Genomic DNA, 21,539 nt, shown 5'->3' with positions numbered 1-21,539 from the left:
CTCCTGCTCGAAGATAAACAGGAAGAAAACTGGGTCAGCCGCGTGCAGGTACACCTCAGATAATATAGCTCATGTCTGCACATACTGCAGTGACCTGGATACTGCAGCAGACAGCCAGAGCGCTGCATGGGTGTTTTCTTGAGTTTATTGTATGTCCCTTCATTTTGTGTGTATCTATGTGCGTGTGTGTGTGTTTGTGCGTGTGTGTGATGAGTTTGCAGTGATAGCCATCTCCTCCCATCCCCCGGTGATGCAGGTCATCAATTCTCATCTCTGTGTCCGTCCTATCTGGCTTACACTGCCGAGTTATAAAATACACAAGCAGGCAGCAAAAAAACGACCAGATCGCACAATAAGACGCACAAACAGTCAGCCAGCAAACAACACACACACACACACACACACACACACCTAACACAAAAACAGCCTGCCAGTGAATGAAGCATGAAAACCTGCAGTTCCTCTAATGTCCACTAGAAGCTGGCTCAAAAACAGTCCGTCCCTGCAGACCTCCACATCAAAACTTTACCGCAGAAATAAACATGTTTACAGCCAGCTACAAAAAACGGTTTTGGACTCTGTAGCTAATTTCAACTTTCTTGACAACTATACGGGGCTACATTTTTATAGAAGTCAACTTTTAACATTTAATCAAGGCTTAAAGTTACACAAAATAATCTTCAGGGCCCGCTTTAATATATCACACTTGTGCATAAAATGCCCTAAATCAGGCTTTTAAAAAACACAATAAGTTACATTCACTGAGTTGCTTTTTTTCCCCAACATCAGTCCTAATCATAAACATCCAATATCCATTAGTTTCAGAATTTTAACCCTTTAAATGCCAGTTTTGGTCATGATGCCACTATGTTTTTAGATGAAAAACTGAATGATGTTGAGTGTCCTTCACGCTCAGTGTATGAGTGTAGCTGCTGACAGTCTGGGATATGTCAGTGTGTGAGTGTAGCTGCTGACAGTCTGGGATATGTCAGTGTGTGAGTGTAGCTGCTGACAGTCTGGGATATGTCAGTGTGTGAGTGTAGCTGCTGACAGTCTGGGATATGTCAGTGTGTGAGTGTAGCTGCCGACAGTCTGGGATATGTCAGTGTGTGAGTGTAGCTGCCGACAGTCTGGGATATATCAGTGTGTGAGTGTAGCTGCCGACAGTCTGGGATATGTCAGTGTGTGAGTGTAGCTGCCGACAGTCTGGGATATGTCAGTGTGTGAGTGTAGCTGCTGACAGTCTGGGATATGTCAGTGATCAGCAGCTACATTGACTGTGACAGGTCACCTAGTGGAAATAGCATGTATTTCCTCCAGATGCCAAATATGGTCAAAATGACCTCATCAGGTGGAAAATAGTCAAAATGACAAATTCAGAGTCAAAAGCCCAGAATGACACCCAGAAATAATACAAGTCCTGTTTTTCTGCTCTGATGGCTGTGGGATCAAAAATGTCAGTTTGAATGGGTTTCAATGGAGCATTTTTGGACCTGAACAGTCTGAATGTAACTATTTAGTTTCCACAGTGTATTTTAGACTTATTGTAGGAGCTGAGCTGCAAATTCACTGATTACACTCAAATACACAATCTGGACTACATTTAGGACACATGCATCAACACACACACAGTTATCACAACAGGAAGAATGAAAAGCGCGTAAAACGAACCAAAGGATAATAAAAAGAGGAGCGCTTGTATTTATGATGAGAATTAAAAACATACCTTTGGTATAACGAAAATACCGCCAAAGTCTACCTGAGAGCCACAAACGGGTCTGTGCACCACATCAACCAGTCAGTCCGTCACCATCTTACTGCCAAACACCAGCAGTCAGCTGATCAACAATCAGTCAGCAGCTTTCATTGATTGATTGAGCCAGTTAAGAAGCTGAATCCCCCACACAGTGTGAGTTAGTTATTCCCTCAGTCCGTCTGTCAGGCGCTCACACGTTCAGCGTTACTGAGTCAGTCATGAATGCAGCCAGTCCTACCGTCACCGACTCAGCCGGCGAGTCTTTCTCTGCCAGTCGGCCAGTTAGAAAGCTCATAATTCACTCCGGCAGCATCTCCCTCCGAGTCCTCCACGGTCACCGCAGATGTCTCCGCTCCGAGGCTCCGGTCTTTATCTCTGTGATAATAGCGGGCCGCGGCCGATAGCCTTACGGACTGAGCAATGTGACCTCCAACTCCCTGGCAGCGTTTCACAGGAACCATAGCTTGGATTTTTTGCCAGGCTAAAGATGTCCTCCCCCCATCACCCCCCGGACCCGCCACCGTCTGCTATATTTATCCCAGTCAAACAGAGCGAGACAGCCAGCTGATTTTTATTATCACTAGATTTTATTTTTCCACCTCAGAGCTGAATGTTCCTGCTGTAAAGAGACTCAGGTAAATACCTGCAGAAACCCTCTAAAGGGACACAAACGAAAACACGAGAGGGACAGAGACAGGGACAGAGACAGAGACAGGACAGAGAGAGAGACAGAGACAGAGACAGAGACAGAGACAGAGACAGGACAGAGAGAGAGACAGAGACAGAGACAGAGACAGAAAGACAGAGAGAGAGAGAGCAGAGGGACAGGGAGAGAGACAGAGACACAGAGACAGAGAGAGACAGAGACAGACAGAGAGAGAGAGAGCAGAGAGAGAGACAGAGACACAGAGACAGAGAGACAGAGAGCCAGCTGAGGGACAGAGAGAAGCTGAGGGACAGAGAGAAGCTGAGGGACAGAGAGAAGCTGAGGGACAGAGAGAAGCGAGAAGCTGAGGGACAGAGAGAAGCTGAGGGACAGAGAGAGGCTGAGGGACAGAGAGAGGCTGAGGGACAGAGAGAGGCTGAGGGACAGAGAGAAGCTGAGGGACAGAGAGAGGCTGAGGGACAGAGAGAAGCTGAGGGACAGAGAGAGGCTGAGGGACAGAGAGAGGCTGAGGGACAGAGAGAGGCTGAGGGACAGAGAGAGGCTGAGGGACAGAGAGAAGCTGAGGGACAGAGAGAGGCTGAGGGACTCAGAGCGTCAGGAGACGTCCTGCAGGACTCAGGGACGGTAAACAGCATCATGTAAACCAGCAGAGACGCCCGCAGAGCGCACGTATGTCCAACAAACACACAAACACAGTGTGTCCTCTGTCCTGAGGGACTGAAGCAGCCACGCAGATTCAAACACACTCTGCTGCTCTGATGTCTCGCTCACTGCGTCTCCTCCGCTCTGCCCGTCCTAATGACGTCCTCTCGCTCCGTCTCTGCGTGTCCTCCGCCTCTGTGTCTCCGTGTCTCCCGGGTAAGAGGGTGACGGTCTTTTAAAGAGCAGTCCTGTACCTTCTGATAGCAGCGAGCAAACAATGACTGTATTGGCTTCAGCAGCGAGTCTGCGAGCGTCTCAGAATAACAACGAAGCGCAGAGAGGAAGCCACGGATCAATTACCATACTCCGAAAAAGACTGTCCCTCCGTCCCTCTGTCTCTCCGTCCCTCTGTCTCTCCATCATTCCGTCCCTCTTTATCTCTTAGTCCCTCTCTCTCCGTCCCTCTGTCTGTCTCTGTCTCTCTCTCTGTCCCTCTCTCTCTCGCTGTCCCTCTCTCTCCGTCCCTCTGTCTGTCTCTGTCCCTCTGTCTCTCTCTCTCTCTGTCCCTCTCTCTCTCCATCTTCTGTCCCTCTCTCTCTGTCCCTCTGTCTCTCTCTCTGTGTCCCTCTGTCTCTCTCTCTGTGTCCCTCTGTCTGTCCCTCTCTCTCTCTCTGTCCCTCTCTCTCTGTCCCTCTCTCTCTCTCTGTCCCTCTCTCTCTGTGTCCCTCTGTCTCTCTCTCTCTCTCCGTCCCTCTGTCTCTGTCCCTCTGTCCCTCTGTCTCTCTCTCTCTCTCCGTCCCTCTCTCCATAAGCAAACAGGCTAAAAACGACACAGAGCAGCTCGTCTTTTGTCTTCACTCACAAACAAGAGGACTCCCGAGGATTTGCATTAAATATTCACTTGTGTCCAGAGAGACTACGGATAAAAAAATCTGAATGTCTGTTTGGTTTGTACGTAAAGTTATATTCCCTCACACTGTCATGGACACAATTTCAAAACATTTCCATGACTTTTCAAGGATCTTTTTTTTCCTTGCTCCATTTGTGAAAAATATAACATTTAACCTGTCAAACATCATTTCAGCATCCAACCTGATGTGTCCGAAGAACATCCGAAATTTAAAAAAATCCAACAATAATTTCTGTTTTCAGTTTCGGGCTGTGATACACATTGTCACCTCAAAGAAAACATGCCTTTCAAATATTAAAAAAAAGCTCTAAATCTTTGAGTGTTGTACAAAAATGGCCAAAGAAGGACCCCAAATTTCAAATTTTCTATATTCATGATGTTTCCTATAAAAAAAAAAAATCACCAAAAGATTTTAAAGGGGAAAAAAATAAAGTCACAATTTTCTGATCACTAAGAAATTTATAAGAAAAAAAAATCACCAAAAATTTAATAAGAAAAACATTTTTTAAAGGAAAAAAATCGCCAAAATAAAAAAATACAGCCATTCAAAGTTATGCCTCTGTCCTGAAACCAAAAGTGCTTAAAAAAGAAGAAAAATGTCGTCACATATTAGAGCTGCAGAAAATAAATTCGGTTTTGCTACATTAATGTGATTTATTGCACATGATAAATTTCCATGATTTTTCCAAAACTTTCAATGATTTTTACTAATTCCATGACTTTTTTCAGGCCTCTGATAGTGAAATACTTCTCCAGGTTTTCCATGACCGTGGCAACGTTGTACATTTGGTCGCGCAGCAACAGAGAAAGAAAGAGAAACATGACACCGTGACTGAAATCAGAAGGTGTTTTTGTACTTCGAGGCTGCGGGAGTTTCATCCTGAACGTTCAAACAGGATTGAGATCATTCCAGGAGCGCCGGGCTGATTACAGGCCGAGCTCCGTGCAGGACCAGCACCTGGTTTGAGGTGAACTTCAGAGAAGCTGCGGCTCTGCAGCAAATCCACCTGATGTCTCAGGACTTCAACACGGAGCAGATGACGGCAGAGCGCCTTCGGCTGCTCCAGAAACGCTCCCGAGGTTTATTTTTTTATTTTTTTCAGTTTCTCTGATGCAAAAGCAGAGCTCATTTCAGAGGTTATGAAAATGTTTCTCTCCGGAGTTACTTGTGGTATTTTGGCGGCTGCATTGATGTTTTATTGACCACGTTTCTGCACTTTCCGCTGTTGTAAATTAACTTATTGTCTTTAGACTGGTGCTGCATTAATATTTAATGCCGCAAAAAAGCCTGAAAATAGCCCTCCTCTAAATGTTCACATCCTGAAAGTGAGAACTCATCAAATATGAAGAATTTCAGGGTAAATCTGGGTTTTATTTATGAGAGAACTGAGTTTCTGGTGAACACACAACACACGCCACCCACGACAGACCTCTGCGGGCCTCAGCGGGCCCCTCAGGCCGTTCTACTGAAAATCACATTTTCTTCTTCACACCCTTTGAAAACTTTCTCTCAGAGAGCCGAGCTGGAAACAGTCCATAACTTCAATTCAATAACCATCAGACTATAAGTCATGACTTCTTTCTACAAACTGCAGGCAGCACAGAAACTCTTTCACCTCTTAAAGAACCAGTCGAATGAAAAATACAATTTCTACTTTTGCTCCCGTGTCCCCGTGTTAATTGATCTTTTATCTCGTTATAAAAAAATCTGTATCAGAGGAGTCTAACATCAAAACCTTTTTTCGTATTATCTTTTCTCTTTCTGGTTTCAAACATCTGATGACTCATCTGGCGCTCAGGGGCGTTTACAAAAGTTCATCCAATCGAGTGAGAGTTTGAGCGACGAGCAGCCAGTTTGTGGTTTTAGACGCTAACAGAGCAACACAGAGAGAGACCGGAGGAGACGAAATCAGCGAATATCAGCGGGCAAAATCTTCATTTTCGCCTTCGAGAATCAGTACGTTTTCATGACGTTTGAAAAAGTGGAATTATTGTGTCAGTCTGACGAAAACTGGATTTTTAAAATCTACGTAAACATGTTAGTCTGACTGAAATCAGAATAAATCGAATGTCTGAAAGTCGGGCTAAAAACCCAGATAATGTGATCTGAAGTTGAGCTGTTGTGTCATTTCAACGCCTTCGTCAGACTTTAACCTGACTCAGCGTTCTGCGTGTGCTCCTCGCCGCCGTGCCCTCTGTGGTTAGCAGAACGTTTTTTAAAAAATCTACTTGTGTTTTTAATTTTGGCTTAGGTGGGGGGCATAAAGAAAGACAAAAATGGCTATATTTTCCTTACATTTTTTGGGGTGATTTTAAAAATTGGCATTTTTAGAGAAAAAATGTGATTTTTTTCTTTTTTTTGTGATTTTTGAAGAAAACAGATCAGCATTTATCAAAACCAGAAACTGTAAATACAGAAATATTTTTTTCGATTGTCAAATTTCTGATGGTCCTTGAACACATCATGTGTTATTATACCAGTTTGTGAAACTAAATTTCCAGGACTTTTCCAAAACTTTTAGGTTACAAGTAGTTTTTTCTAAACTTTTCCAGGCCTGCAAATTGCTATTTGCATATTCCATGACTTTTCCAGGTTTTCATGACCCCATGAACCCTATAAATTGTAAAACTCTTTGAAACGGCGATTATGAAACAATACGCCCCCCGCTGAGGTGCAGAGCTGCAGACAGAGGTCACAGTGGACACCTGGAGGATGTTCAGGGACACTGAGCTGCCCCTCTCCTCACCTGTGTCCCTCTGCAGCCTCCCGCTGCCCCTCCTCCTCTAACTGAGCTCATTTTCTGTTTGGCAGTCGCTCCCTCGCTCTCCGTTAACCCCGTTTCTCTCTGTCCCCGCCCCCTCCCCCTGTATCCCTGCAGCCTCCAGTCCTATCAATCAAGACATCCCATTACTACTTCCCCTGTCACAGCCAAATTCCTCCTCTGTCCCCACAGCCTGCACACACACACGCGCACACAGAACAAACACACACACATGATGTGAGCGCGTCGGCGTCTCCAGGACGTGAATCATCAGCGCAGGTTGGCAGACGACAGCTCTCGCCCCTCTGAGTGACTGCCCTTCATGAAAGACGGATTGATGGATGAATGGGTGGGGTGAATAAACAGCTTGATGGCTGGATGAGTGTGGATGGATGGATGGGTGGGTGGATGAATAGAGGGATAAATGGGTGGGTGAATAAGTGGATGAATGGGTGACTCATGACATCCTGATCCGTTACACAAATCTGCAAATAGGCTTGAAGACGAGCATTCAGTTCCCCGAGTGTTTACTTCCTGCTACATCGAGCGGAGGAGAAACTCCGACTCCAGTTTGGGGATCCTGACGCTCACCTGGAGCTCTCCACATTTACCGAAACGTTCAGTGTCCGTCTGCTGCTTCAGCCGTCAGCTCGTCTCGTTTATTCCAGAAACACTAAAGAGCTTTATCAAAGAATCAATAAACACAGCAGAGTTATTTAAAACCATTAGCCTGATCAATATCATTGATAACTGATTCATCTCGAGAGAAATCTATGAAGAAAAAAACATCCTAAAATTCACTGCTGGTTTCACAGACTCTGCAGCTGCGTCTGTTTATATCATTTTAAAATAAATGTTTTAGTTTCAGACTTCTGGTCAGGCAGAATTAACTGCTTTCAGACATTAATTTGGGCTCTGGGAGACTGTGACAGGTGTTTTTCTTGATTTTATCAACTTAACAATGAGCTAATTCACTGAAAAACATATATAACAGTCATAGACGGTTTATTCCTTTATTCTGCTCATTCTTCAGTTGCCTTAATTCTTTTTTTGGTATAATTTTATTATTAATTCTCTTTTCCTTTGGGCTTAATTTGAGAACTTAACAGGCAAAATCACAATAGGGAAATAATACTGAAATATTACGCAGTATAAAAAAATAAAAACTAAAGAAAATCTAATCCATCTATCTTTTCAATCTATTTGTCCATTGACAAAAAAATACAATTTTTGATAATCATAATATACTGAGTCAATTTTAAAGAAAAAAGCTTTGAGGTTATCTGTTTTCAGCTTCTCAAATGTGAACATTTACTGCTGAATATCTAACAATTATTTACATTTTTGATTAACCTGCTGATAATTTTCTTGATTTTTTATCTTTTTTTGTTTAAAGACATTTTTAGAAAAATGATTAAAAACATAAAATAAAATTGATCACCAATTGTTTTGTCACACCAACAAGATGAACCTGTTTTTTTCTATAAAATCACTAAAATAATGCAAAAAAAACCCAGCAAACTGAATGTAACGGTTTCCTAAATCTTTTGCTTCTGGCAGGAATGTGCCGCTATTTACAAAACCTGTTGACTCGCCCGAACTTGCAAAATGTGTGTAACCTGAAGCCCTCAGTCCTGTGTGTGTGTGTGTGTGTGTGGTGTGTGGTGTGTGTGTGTGTGTGTGTGTGTGTGTGTGTGTGTGTGTTGACCTGCACCGCCTCATGTACATATATGACCCTGTTTGTGCGAGTGTGTGACTGTGTGAGTGTTTGACTGCATGCCAGGAACAATGTCACCTATTGAGAACACACACACACACACACACACACACACACACACACACACACACACACACACACACACACACACACACACACACACACACGGTGGGTCAGTGTGAAGTCGTCCTGGTGGTGTTTGACTGTGAGATTTAACATGTCAGCTCCTCTCAAGTCATTTCCACGGCCTGCTGTATTTGTCTCCCACTGACGCTTTAAAAGCTGTCGGCCAGGTGGAAGGGCCACGCTGTTTGTCTGAGTCAACACACACACACACACACGCACACACACACACACACACACACAGAGACAGCTGAAAGGACGTCCTTTTAAAACAGCGACAAATATGTGAAACTGCAGGTTTGTGTCATCTCTCTGGTTCCTGCGTCTCTTCTGCTTCTGTGACTTCCTCTGCAGTTATCAATTTTTAATAAAAGAAAAAAAACATGCAAATACTCTCAAAAGCTCCAACACCAAGCGTCAGATAAGATTTTTCCTTCTCTCTTTTATGCTCTCGGTGTTAACGCTGCATGCCAGATAAGCCAAAACAAGCACTCAGCATTTTGTTTGAGTGCGTCTCGCTATCGGAGGCATCTTCAGTCCTCGTGCCAAGAAAGTAAAACCAAAATGTTATTCCAATATTTGTGAATGTCTGCACTTTTATCCAAGCCTGACTGAACACAAAAAAAGTTATTTAAAAAGAAAAAGACTCCACCGCCGCCCCCATTCAGACCGACCAACCAGACGCGTCTCCATGGTTACGGCGACGGTCGGCTTTAACATTCTGCGGCTGTTTGTGGTGAAACAGAATTCCTTCACGGATGACCGAGCAACACGCCTCGACATGCGGCTCTGTTTCCAGCACTTACACAGAACAAATTCAACGTCATCATGAGGCTACTTGAGAATGGAAAGTCTGCAGTCAGCGAGTCGACATCCCAGAATCAGACCCAAAATACTCCAGGGTGTCTTTTGTTTTACAGCACCTAGGTTTAAATACAAAGGGACAAATACTACGATAATGATGACATTAAAAAAAAGGAAGGTCAGTATCCAAATACCAGAAAGAAATGTTTATATTGTACAATTCTGCAAAGCACTTCTCCAGCCGGCGACTGATTTCACGGCACTATCCCGGCACGAAACACAGCGACGTCTCTGTAAAACACAACTCACTTTTGCGGCACTATCCTTACAGGAAATGCATTAACGTGTCGCTAAAAACAACCATTTGTGTTGTCAGTTAATTGTGAACAGTCGTGCAGTTCGGTGGAATTCCTCCATACTTGAATGTTTTTTGTCGTTTGGGGACATCGAGTTGAATAAAGTCCACACAGACTTTACGTTTCATTTCAGTCTGCTGGTCCAGTCTCTGATTTTAAGGCTTCATCTCACTGAACGTTTCACAGCATGCGGCCGCTGCGTCGGCGCTGAAGTCGAATCACAATGAGGTCTCCTCTCGGCATTAAAGGTTCTGGCGTGGCGGCGGAATTCCTCCACGGTCGACCGGGCAACTCAGAGCGCCATTTGGCTCCATGTCCAGAAGGCTAACCAGCCAAAACAAGGGGGCTAATAAAACTGTCCACTGATAAGCAGTTAATGCCCCAGAACTAATGACTGCGCTGCCACCCCGTTTTCTCTCTCCCAAATCTCTGCTGTTGCATGCACGTGCACACACACACACATGCACATTTATACACACTGTGATATATGCGCTGTGACTGGACTGCAGAGGGAAGCTTTAAGAAAATGCAAAAAGGAGAAACAGGAATTTTAGGAGCTCTGGAGGTTTTAAAGCTAGAAAATTACAAAAGGAAAAAGTTTCAAACTGAGAGAATTAATCAGAAGCTTAAGCAGAGCGTCTGCAGGTATCAGACACTAATGCTTTATTACATTACATCATCAAGATCACTTTTTACAGGTTTTTGGGGAAAAAAATCATATTTTTCTTAATCAGGCAGTGCATGTAAGCACCGTGGTTATAAGAGTAGGTTTGTTAATCTACAGTTTGCCAACAGCTAAAGTTAAATACAGAGTTCGGTTTAAGTATTTGTAACATCAGAAATGTGGACTTTGATGCAGAGCTTAAATCATTTTGGCAAAGAAATAAATTGAACATGGACCAAGGGAAATTTGATAAAACTTAAAACCTAAAAAATTCAAATTTAAGAGTATCTAATTTCTTTCAAGGCCCATTGTTTATAAAATTTATTCACAACGTGAAGGGCAAGTTTCCTTGAGATTTTTTTTTTTAGCAATTTTCTTTTTCTTTTTAATTGTTGGCATTTATTCAAATTTTGGTGATTTAGAAAACAGATTTTTTTTCTATTAACATTTTTGGCTTTTTATGGGTGATAATTTTTTTAATGATGTTTTTTTCTTTAAAAATTTCTGGTGATTTTTTTTGTGATTTAATAATAAACAAAAATATTTCCTTTTAGATCGATTATTTTTGATGAAAACTTCTAAACCCGCTGACCCGCCAAAGCAAAAATCACCAAAATGTCACCATTTATTATAGACGAACTGTAAAACCAGACATAATCATGGGATTATCAAATTTCCATCGGCCCTTGAACACATCATGTGGGACAAATTCCTCATGCACTTACCTCGAGTCACTCAGGAAGGCTCAAGGAGGCATATTTGTATATATATTTACATTTTGATGCAGGTTTTTTTATAAAACATTCAGGGCAGAAGCCTCAGACGCCACTGCATGATGCTTGAAGACTCACAGACAGCCTGATGTGTAGAGGAAGATGTGTCAAAACATTGAAATATGTGAAAGTTGTCAGTGGTTAAAACAATGACTAAAATGCACAAAGCAAGTACAGAAATGCTCCCGTATCCTACAGCACAAGTGTCAGCAGCTAATCCGGAGAAACAAAATGTGTTTAACAGCGAGCAGCAGAGCCACAGGTTCCACCAGCGAGATGTGAGCATCATCACAAGAACAATCCCCCCTCCTGAGCGCCGCAGCTGAAATGGCCTCTCTATCAGTGACATCCAGGCCTGAGCAGTTAGCTACACTGAGCGCTCATAATGGCCCGGCCGGCTCGCTGCGCCGGCTCCCTCTGCAGCAGTACACAGCGATGTCAGCTGCAATTATACGGCAAACTGCCACGAGGAGCAACACCCCAACAGCTCCACAGCCACACACACACACAATCTGTCACACTGCTTCGTGCTCAAAGCTTTAAAAAAAAGATATTTTATTCCCCACACCGTCCCAGCCTGGACAGTTTGTGTCATTTGGTGTCTGCGGCTGCCAGCAATTTACCGATAACCAGCGAGCTGCTGGATATGAGTCTCCAGAATCAGCAAATCTGAAGACATGCTGATGATACAGCACATCAGAGATATTTAGGGTCAGGACCAATCGATGACTGAAAGACGCCAAACAGGGAGGATTTTTCCTGCAGCCGGGCGGAGGGACGAGTCCTCAGAAGAATACACCCAAATTTAACCGCACGTCACATTTGTCAGTGAGCCTTCGCCCGGCTGAGCTCGCTGTGGGAAAGAAGATGCATGTCCATCAAGAGTTCCTCCATAACATCCTAAAATCCTACAAACATCCTTAAATCCTAGAAACTTGTAAAATCCTTGAAATGTCCAAAATCCTGGAAACATGCTGAAGTCATAGAAATACCCTACAATCCTGGAAACGTCCAAAAATCCCCAAAACCTCCAGAAATCAACATCCTTAAGCCCTGGGAACATGCTTAAACTGTAGAAACATTCTAAAATCCTGGAAATGTCCTTAAATCCTTGAGATACTCAAAGTCCTAGACATATCCAAAAATCATAAAACCTTCCAAAAATCCTAGAAACATGCTAAAGTCTGGGAAATGGGGAAATCCTCAAAATGCCCACCATCCTTGAAACGTCCTAAAATCCTGGAAATGTACTTAAATCCTCGAGGCGTCCAAAAATTCTAGAAACGCCCTACAGATACAACATCCTTAAATTGGAGAAATGTCCTAAAATCCTTGAAACATCCTTAAGTCCTGCAAACGTCCAAAATCCTCAACACATTTCCATCATCCTTCAAAAAAATTTCAACCATTTCTACTTGTTCCATTACTTTTCCAGGCCTTGACAGTGTGATTGTGAAAGTGAATGACTTTTCCAGGTTTTCCATGAGCATGGGAACCCTGACAGCCTCGTGTTCAGCAGAGCGAAGGTACCGAGGCTGCGTGTTCTGGATTAACCCTGAAGAGTGCAGAGAGCCTGTTTGGTTCTTCACTGGCCTCTATTTTAAACCACGTTGAAACCATGACAACGGGCTCTCCGTCCCGTGTGCGCTCCAAATTTACACTCGAACGCCCTCTGAATCTACCGCCCGACGTCATCAGCCAAAATCGGTTTTTCCTCGCTGTTATCTGGGACTAAAGATAGCGGCCGCAGCGGCTCGGGCCCACACCTCTGAAAGCCTGCGAGGCTCTTTGAAACACCCCAGGACCGTTTTATTTTCGAGTTCTCACAAATGTGCGGTACGTGCATCGACAAGTGGTGTTTCAGTCGTGGCAGGAGCATGACTCACAGCGACAGAATTGTAGCCAACTGTAGGCAGAGAAACGCTGGAGATGCCTCATCCCCTATTTTAGCCCGAAAAGGCCGAGGGAGGAGGAGAGACACACGGAGAGAGAAAGAGCCTGAAGGATCCGAATCTCATCTCCCAACGTGATAAAGTGGGCTTATTCCACAACATGCACACTGCTTTCTTTAAATTTACCTCCCTCTCAAAGCTTTCAAAATAAAGAAAAATCTCTCCTGATCTCTGAGCTGAAAGAAGAATCCTTCTTTCCTCTCGTACCTAAAGTTTGAAAAGCACAGAGCCAAAGATTAGACTTATCATGAGGATGATGCACAACAGACGCACTCAGTCCTGCTTTGGATGATATTGATTTCTGAAAGAGGGAGAAGCTCAGACAGAAGAAACACCCTCACAGAAGAGGAGGAGGAGGAGGAGGAGGAGGAGGAGGAGGAGAACGCCTGGGGAATATGTTTGACTCCAATCTGCCTTTTGACGAAAATCTTGTTTGCTGAGATGAAAACGGGATAAAACTGAAGCTGCTGTCGAAGAAGCAAACTGAAAAAACTGGATTTGAACTTCTGGGGGGAAAAAGAAGAGGCCCCGTTAGCAGAGTGAGCAGCGGGATGTTCAAAATAAGTCTACTAAGGCTTGTTAACCCTTTAACACCTGGATCGACGTCATTTTAACCTCTGCAACCGCAGAAAATTGGTTTGATTTCTTTCAAAGATAATGAAGAACTTGGCAAGAAATGTCCCACAAACTGAAAAAAATTAGGTAATAGTGACAAGAAATTTATCTGAAAATTACTTTAAAATATTGAGAAAAAAATGTAAAGAATACTCGATTTATGATTCTTATAATTATTTATTTAAAATTGTGTAACAGAATTTTGTAATTTTTACTTCTTTTTTTAAAAAAAAAAATAATGTTTGATTTTCTTATTTTCCAGTAAGTTTCCTGTATTTTCCAGTAAGTGTCCTGTCTTTACTAATTTCTTGCTAATTTTTGGGCCATTTCTTGTTAAGTTAGTCACCATGCTTTTGAACAAAATCAAGCCACTTTACTCAAAGGGTTAATGACAGCGTGTGACTTTTTGGGCACCTACTAAATTATGTGAGTTTCAAACATTGTTCTGAGTATTTTTTCTTTTATTTTTGTGTGCACCATGCACTTCCTGTAGTTGTTGGGTTTTTTTTCTTTTTGCATTTCATGTAAAGTGTCTTTGAGTACTTAAGAAGTTAAGTTAAGTTAAGAACTAACCAACGTTTGCACTGGCCTCCCTGCTGCTATACTGGCTACTGAAATGTTTTCCCGCCTGTCTTTGGTGTTGAATGTGACACAAGAAAAAAAAAAAATAGGAGTGTGTTGCCCATTTTAAGCGATGTTCCCACGCTTCAGAAACCTGCATCACTGGCTAATTTTGTTGAAAAATGGATAAAACTGTCTCTACATGCAGTTTACATTCTGCAGCGGGCTTCTCCGGATCATTTCAGGTCAGAAGTTACTCAGCACATTAAAGATTATGTAAGCTTCGAGAGGAGGAAAAAAGGAACGACAAAAACCAGAGCGGAGTTCCAGGCTTCCCTCGCAAAACCACAAAACACACCCGACGACGACTTTGTTTTCCCGCTCCGGCTCGCAGCAGGCCGAACACAAAGTGTGTGTGACATCTGGTGCTGCAGCGCTCGCCCTGTTCAGCTCATCATCAGCTGAAAAACGGCTGCAACGACGCCGTCGAGAGGTAATCTACAGCGCTTAAGCCTGCAAGAACAGCTCTTTACTGGAGACTGAGGCGCCTTTCAGAGGCGAGCTCTGCTGGTGTTGACCCGCTGATACATAAATACACACACACACACACACACACACACACACACACTAACACACAGAGCTGCACACAAGTACACACTGTTTACTTAACCCATAAAGGTGAGCACAAAGATCTGCTCTGTGAAAATGATAGAAAACAAGAGCGAGGAACGACTGGAGCTCGTTTCACTGCAGAGGGAGAGAGCCACACATATACACACACACACACACACACACACACACACACACACACACACACAGTTTCTCACCTCTTTGTTACAGCTCTGCTGCTACAGCTACCGGGTGACGAGGCGCCACACACAGATACACTGAGGCAAATACACAAACACATGATTCCAGTGTGTGTGTGTGTGTGTGTGTGTGTGTGTGTGTGTGTGTGTGTGTGTGTTTGTGCGTGGGTGCGTCCTCTGCTCTTCATCAAAAGAAAAGACGAGGTTATTTACTGCAGCTGCCCGGGACACTAATCTGTTTTTTTTAAATCCTTTCTTTTTCATCCGGGGAAAGTCAACTCAACATGTTTGTCCTTTTCCAGCGAGACGCAGCTCAACGTTCACACGTCCACGCACGCAGATGGAAACACCAGCACCTTCACGTTCACACAGCAACAGTTCATTAACACACAACAGTGTTTTGGGAGCCTAAAAATGCAAACTTTTGAAATCTGGCTCCAGAGAGTAATCTTTTGAAAGAAAGGTGGCGTCATGGCCGCACGTAACGCATGTGCGAGTAGCAGTTCTCGTCTAAACGCGGCCTCATGCTGCCTGTTCAGAGCGCGAGTATTGCATAGTTATGCCGCCTCTATGGAGCAAATATCCTGCCAAACTCAACAAACAAAATACATTTTACAAATGCCTGATAATTTACTGACAAACGCAATTAAGTTTGCAAATGAAAAACATAATTAACAAACTAACGCAGTTTGTTCTGCAAATACAAACGCATCAATCAGACAAAGACACAACATGTTTCTACTATGTCATACTTCTGAAACAAAACAGTCTAGCAACTACAAAAAATATTTTCTATAAAGACAAAGATGTGAGATTTGAATGTTGAATATGGATATTTAACGATTCAGTTTTGTATCATATAAAGTTTGAAAATCTGAACTGGCTCAGTGGGATGTTCACTGTGACATTCATGTAATGTTGTTTCTGCCGACGCTACATATCAAACAACAACCAGAGATTGTCTTAAACAATGTTGCTAAATTTAACACTTCTAAGCAGAAAGAGAGAAGATTACATTATCTAAGAAACTTATGGTGCAAAGTCTCCTCTGTGCCGCTGCCTGTCTGCAGCTGCTTGTACCAAAGAGTGGCGTTAAAGTCAAGAGAGCTCACTCTGCAGTAAAATCTGGGTGGCAAAACATTCCCAAAATTAAATCTGAAAAGATCTGCTCGACTTCAAGCAATCTCATTCGACTGAGGGGTCTCGGACTGATAATTCAAATCTCAGATAAACAGGGTGCAGCCACACTAAAATCACACACTGGAGCAGCATGATGCTGCCGTTTTTTGGCTCTGTGTGAAAACGCAAAAGCGTGGTAAAGAAGCGACTCGGCAGCGGCTCTGTAGCGCCATCTCTGTGGGAAAAGGGCTCCACCATCAGCCACACTGAAGCCGAGGGGCGGGGAACACTTTGCCAGTGATTGCTGAGCCTACCGCAGAGCCACACCGACATGCATAAACACACACACCCAAACGAACAAGAAGCATCTGCACACACACACACGAGACACACACCTATGTGAATAAATTAGCAGCACGGCGCAGAAACAAACACACACGCGTACATCATCATCGTCATCATCAGTGGAGGCGGTTCCTGCTGCTCGGAGGGAACAAACACTGCTCTCTGTGTGGAGGATTAAAGACAGCTTGTCTACAAAACACACCGGTCCTATCAACACGATGCCTGTTTACACACACACACACACACACACACACACACACACAAGCAAGTGTGTTCAGCTGTCAGCTCGGCTGACTGACGTCACCGAGGACTGAGGAGAGGAGAGGAGAAAATGATGCAGAGTGATGAAGTGGGGAGTATTGATGCGTGTCCGTTGGGGACAGCAGGAGAAGAGGTGGACCTGCAGGCCGCCTCTGAAGGCTTCAGACGGAGAATAATGACACCCACGGGAACACTCAACACCCTCCAAATTGCCCATTACTGAACACTCGACTCCTTTAATGTATTTAGGGGCCCGTGGGACGGAGCTGCCGAACATTTCCGTACGATCGAATGACATTAAAACACAGATAGCCAAAACATGCCACTGGAAATGTTTATACCTTTTTGAAATCTGTGCAAATTGGGTTGATTTCTTTTAAAAACATGGGGAGAAGGAACGAGAAACTTAACAAGGCTAAAAAAAAAAATTGCAATTTTATTTTAAAGTAACCTGAAAACGAGCAAAAAAAGTAAGAGAAACAACAAGAAAATTGCTTAAAAAGCGCTGAAAAAGAAATATTTGAATATATTTTATATACTTAATTACTTTATTTTATGTGACAGAATTTTTAATATTACATTATTAAATTATATTATTATATTATAATCATCGTTTTCTGGATGTGGCCAGAAATGTTTTTTTTTCCTGTGATATAATTTTAAATATTAGATTATTATAGTTATAAACATAGTTTTCTGGACATGGCCCAAAAATGTGCAAAAAAAACCCAAAAAAAAAATAAATATATATATATATATATATATATATATATATATATATATATATATATATATATATATATATATATATATATATATATATAAATAAACCAAGGAATAAAAGTAAACAAAAACAAACAAGAAAATGACCCAAATAGTGCTGGAAAAAAACATATATATTTTTTATTTTTGGATTATTTTCTTATAATTCTCCCCTCCTTTTAAAAAATAATTTTTAGGTAATTTTGTTTTCACCTTTTACTAATTTCTTGCATTTTGTGGCACGTGTTTTTAGAAAGAAATTAAACCAGTTTGTTTGGGTTTCAAAGGGTCAGATAGCTTGTGAAAGGTGTCTGAACACAGCACAAGAACCCAGGTTTTAAAGGGTTAAAACATGCAGACACACACACACACACACACACACACACACACACACACACACACACACAGCAAATCAGGAGAGCAGCCAGACTTGGATTGAATCTGTACCAGGACCTCAAAGGTCAGACTGCAACAGCCAACTGACTAAAATGCGCCTTTGTAGAGCGGCCAGACCTGCAGCCTCTGCAGTCCTGATCGGGGAGAGAAACTAGCACACTAAACTGGATCCAGTAAGACCATCAGAGAAGGTTTTGAAAATCCCAAACAGCGAGACAAAGACATTACAAGTCCCATAAAGCACCCTGAGGTTCAACACTATAAAACATAGAATTGTGTTCCATGCATGAAAAAATAAAATCACTGTACTTTTTATACATATCTGCTACATTTCTACAAAGAAAACATGTCGCCAGGTAGAATATTTTTGAAATTTTTGACATTCAAACAATGAGCTCGCCCTGATGATGTGTTCGGGTAAAATGGGACAGCTTGTTGGAAAAATCATGTTTGTTTTTTTTTCAATTGTCAAATTAATTTATTAGTTTAGTACTTAATTCATTAAATCATAAAACGTCATAACACCATTAATTATTAAAGGAAAACCAACCGAGCATTAAGCTCTTTTACAGCAACGCCCTGAATTCACATTCAGCGGGATAGAAGGCTACACAGCAAATAATAGAAAATACAATAAAATGATGAAAAAATCCATAAAACTTACAATAAAAACAGTAAATTTACAAAAAAAAGTGTAATTGCAAAGAAATCTGCCATGAGAGATGGATACATAACAACAGAAAAAAAAAAACAAAGCGAGTAACACGTGATTTTATGGCACCTGGTGGCCTAAAACATGCTGGTTTCACGTCGGAAAAATGGCCCATTTTACCTGAATGCATGAAATATTCACTCAAAACCCTTTCATATACGTGTATTATGAAAGTATTTTGATTTTAAGTCAAAAAGTTTTTAAAATATAACATCCTACAATTATTTTTTGTCATTATAATCATCTTGTTTTAGCTGCAGGGGGAAATGTGTTTCTGTTCGCCAAACCGAAGCTAACGTCGCCCTGGTTCCCTCGTCAGAAAGCCTGAGGGATTTTTCCATTTGTTTGGGATTACTGCAGAAAATAAACTGGTTTATGACACTTTCATGTTAAGGTAAGATAATCTTCACTAATGTTCTTATGTAAAAATTGTTGATTTTTAAGTTAACATTTGGGTGTTCTTTAAATAACACTTTGGAGCAATCTTTTTTTTTTTTTTTTAATTTGTCTTTAAGAATTTTTGGGCATTTTTTCCTTTAAAACTTTTAGATGATTATTAAAGTTTTTTTAGATTTTCTTTTTTTCTTTTCAAATCACCAAAGAATTTTCCCAATTTTTCACAACCAGAGACTATAAAAACAGAAACGATCATTGCATTTTCACATTTCAGACTGTCCTTGAACACGTCATGTGCTATCATACAGGTTTGGAAAACAGAATTCCATGACTTTTCAAAAACTTTCAGGGTGTATTTAGTTGCTTTTTGCAAATTCCATGACTTTTCCAGGTTTTTCCTGAGCCCTGTTTAAATGCAACACCCTGAAACCATTCCCGTTATATATTTGTCGTTGTAGCTTTTTGGATCTTTGCTCTAATAACATGTTTTGCGTTTGGCTGCAAAGATATAAAACCTGATTCGTGCCATTTTTCTGATGTCCCAGCCTCCCTGTCTCTGTGGACAGCAGTGAGGACATAAACACACAGTAGTTGTAGTAGCTGTTCTCCGGGCCAACAGCGTCCTGATTATTTATGTGTCCCCTGCAAACACTCAATAAACAGGCCGACTCAGCGCTCCGGAGTTCCTCTCCGAGACTTCATCGTCTCCTTTTCACAGCAGCACCCTCCTCTCTCTCTCTCTCTCTCTCTTTTTGTCTTGTCCCTCGGTCAAAGGAGACATACCCAGACCGCGGCAGGCTGTCAAACGTCTCCATGGCAAAGCAGACGTGCGCGGAATCACGACGAGGTGGGCGCAAAACATCCTCCGGTACGCGCGCACTTCACCTCCACCGGAGAGGTTAGGAGAGCCGGAGGACCGTTTTTTTTCAGCTCGCCACCGATTGAGCTGCACGTCACCCGACACGGTTTCACACAACTTGGCGCACGAGAGCACGCGCGCACGCACATGCACGAGATAAAAAAAAAAATTGTAGCGAGAACAATGAAGTCTCACTTTGGGGGCGCATCACACGGACTTGCGGTGGGGTTTTTTTTTCAAGTCTTGGGGGACAGTGTCTCTTCACAGGACGCCAAAAATAACCCGAGCATGAGTCCAAATGATAAAGGGGCCCTTCTCTCTCTCTTTTGGACTCCAGCCGGTCCTGGCCTGGCTTTAAAATGCACCTGTTCGGTTTTGAAGCCAGAGGAATGCTCCGGGCTGCAGACGGCTTCAGCTGTCCAAAAAAACGCCGGCGAGGAGACAAGGGAAGGAGGCGAGGGAGGGAGGGAGTGAGCAGGGCGGTGAAAGCGGTAGCTGCTTGGGATAAGTAGCCCGAGCAAGGCAGCTAATAACACAGCGATTTCCTAAAAATATCCCGCGACCACAGAGCCGCTGCTGCTGCCTCTGCGCCGCCGCCGCTGCGCACCGGGCCCCGCAACGCACACGTTTCACGCGTGTGCACAATCATATTTCAGCTGCGATAGAAACCAGCTCAGCGCTACGTTTCACCGGTATCTCCTTGAATGTCTGCCCCGGTCCCACTTTCTCTTTCCAGCAACACACACATACGCACACGCACACACGCGCACACACACAAACACATACGGAAAGAGCCCAGGAGGAAACACAGATTCAACAAAACAAGATTCAAAAAGAAACTGACCGTCAAATCTCCTCCGCGGTTATATCCCTCGGCGTAAAATCCTCCTTTTTTCCTCCGTGCTTCCTCGGAGACGCAGGCTGGTGGCGGAGGTGGCGACAGGAGCTCGGTTTTCCTTCTTCCTCTTCACACACACAGTCAGGCGGACAAATATAGGCTCTGTGCTCGGCGTCGGATCTCCTCCGCTCGCTGCTGGCTGGCTCCAAACTTAGAGGAGGTGGATTCACAATAAAAAAAAACACACAAATGTGGAATAAAAGCGCCCGGACTGGAAATTAAACCACCAGCAGGAACAAAATCCCAAAGTTGAAGGGTTAAAATGTGATGCGTAAAAAAACAGCGGCGAAAATAAAAAGAAACGGAAATCACATCGTTTTTGTGCGGCTGGTCGCCACCAGTGTGGCCGCTGGAGAGGCTGCTGCTGTCGGACCTCAACGGCTGAACGCGTCCCGCACTCCCGAGGTCCTCCACACAAATGTCCGCTGCCGAGCCTGAAGGATGAATTTCCACCCGGAGGAGGAGGAGTGAAGAGGGGGGGAGGGAGAGGGAGGGAGAGAGAGAGAGAGAGAGAGAGAGAGAGAGAGAGGGAGAGAGAGAGAGAGAGAGAGAGGGAGAGAGAGAGGGAGAGAGAGGGAGAGAGAGAGAGAGGGAGAGAGAGGGAGGGCAGTGGCTCGCATTCTCTGAATTACTCCACCCCCTCTCCCTTTTTTTTACTCCCTCCACCTTCTCTTCTCTCC

The 21,539-nt window shown here is 43.1% G+C and overlaps 1 protein-coding gene across 1 annotated transcript in view; it reads right to left on the bottom strand.

The window, feature by feature from the left end:
• dag1 (dystroglycan 1) overlaps positions 1-21,298 on the bottom strand; it is a 67,923-nt gene extending 46,625 nt beyond the window's left edge. The window contains exon 1 of the mRNA XM_088071049.1: positions 20,806-21,298. The gene's annotated coding sequence lies outside the window, so the exon portion shown is untranslated. The remainder of the gene's footprint in view (positions 1-20,805) is intronic.
• Positions 21,299-21,539: the final 241 nt, after the last annotated feature.

Source organism: Plectropomus leopardus, chromosome 2, assembly GCF_026936395.1.
Source record: "Plectropomus leopardus strain MGB_pleo_1.0 chromosome 2, ASM2693639v1, whole genome shotgun sequence".
In the NCBI taxonomy this organism is placed as follows: domain Eukaryota; kingdom Metazoa; phylum Chordata; class Actinopteri; order Perciformes; family Serranidae; genus Plectropomus; species Plectropomus leopardus.
The sequence above is the reverse complement of the archived record's forward strand: the minus strand, read 5'-3'. Positions and strand labels throughout refer to the sequence as shown.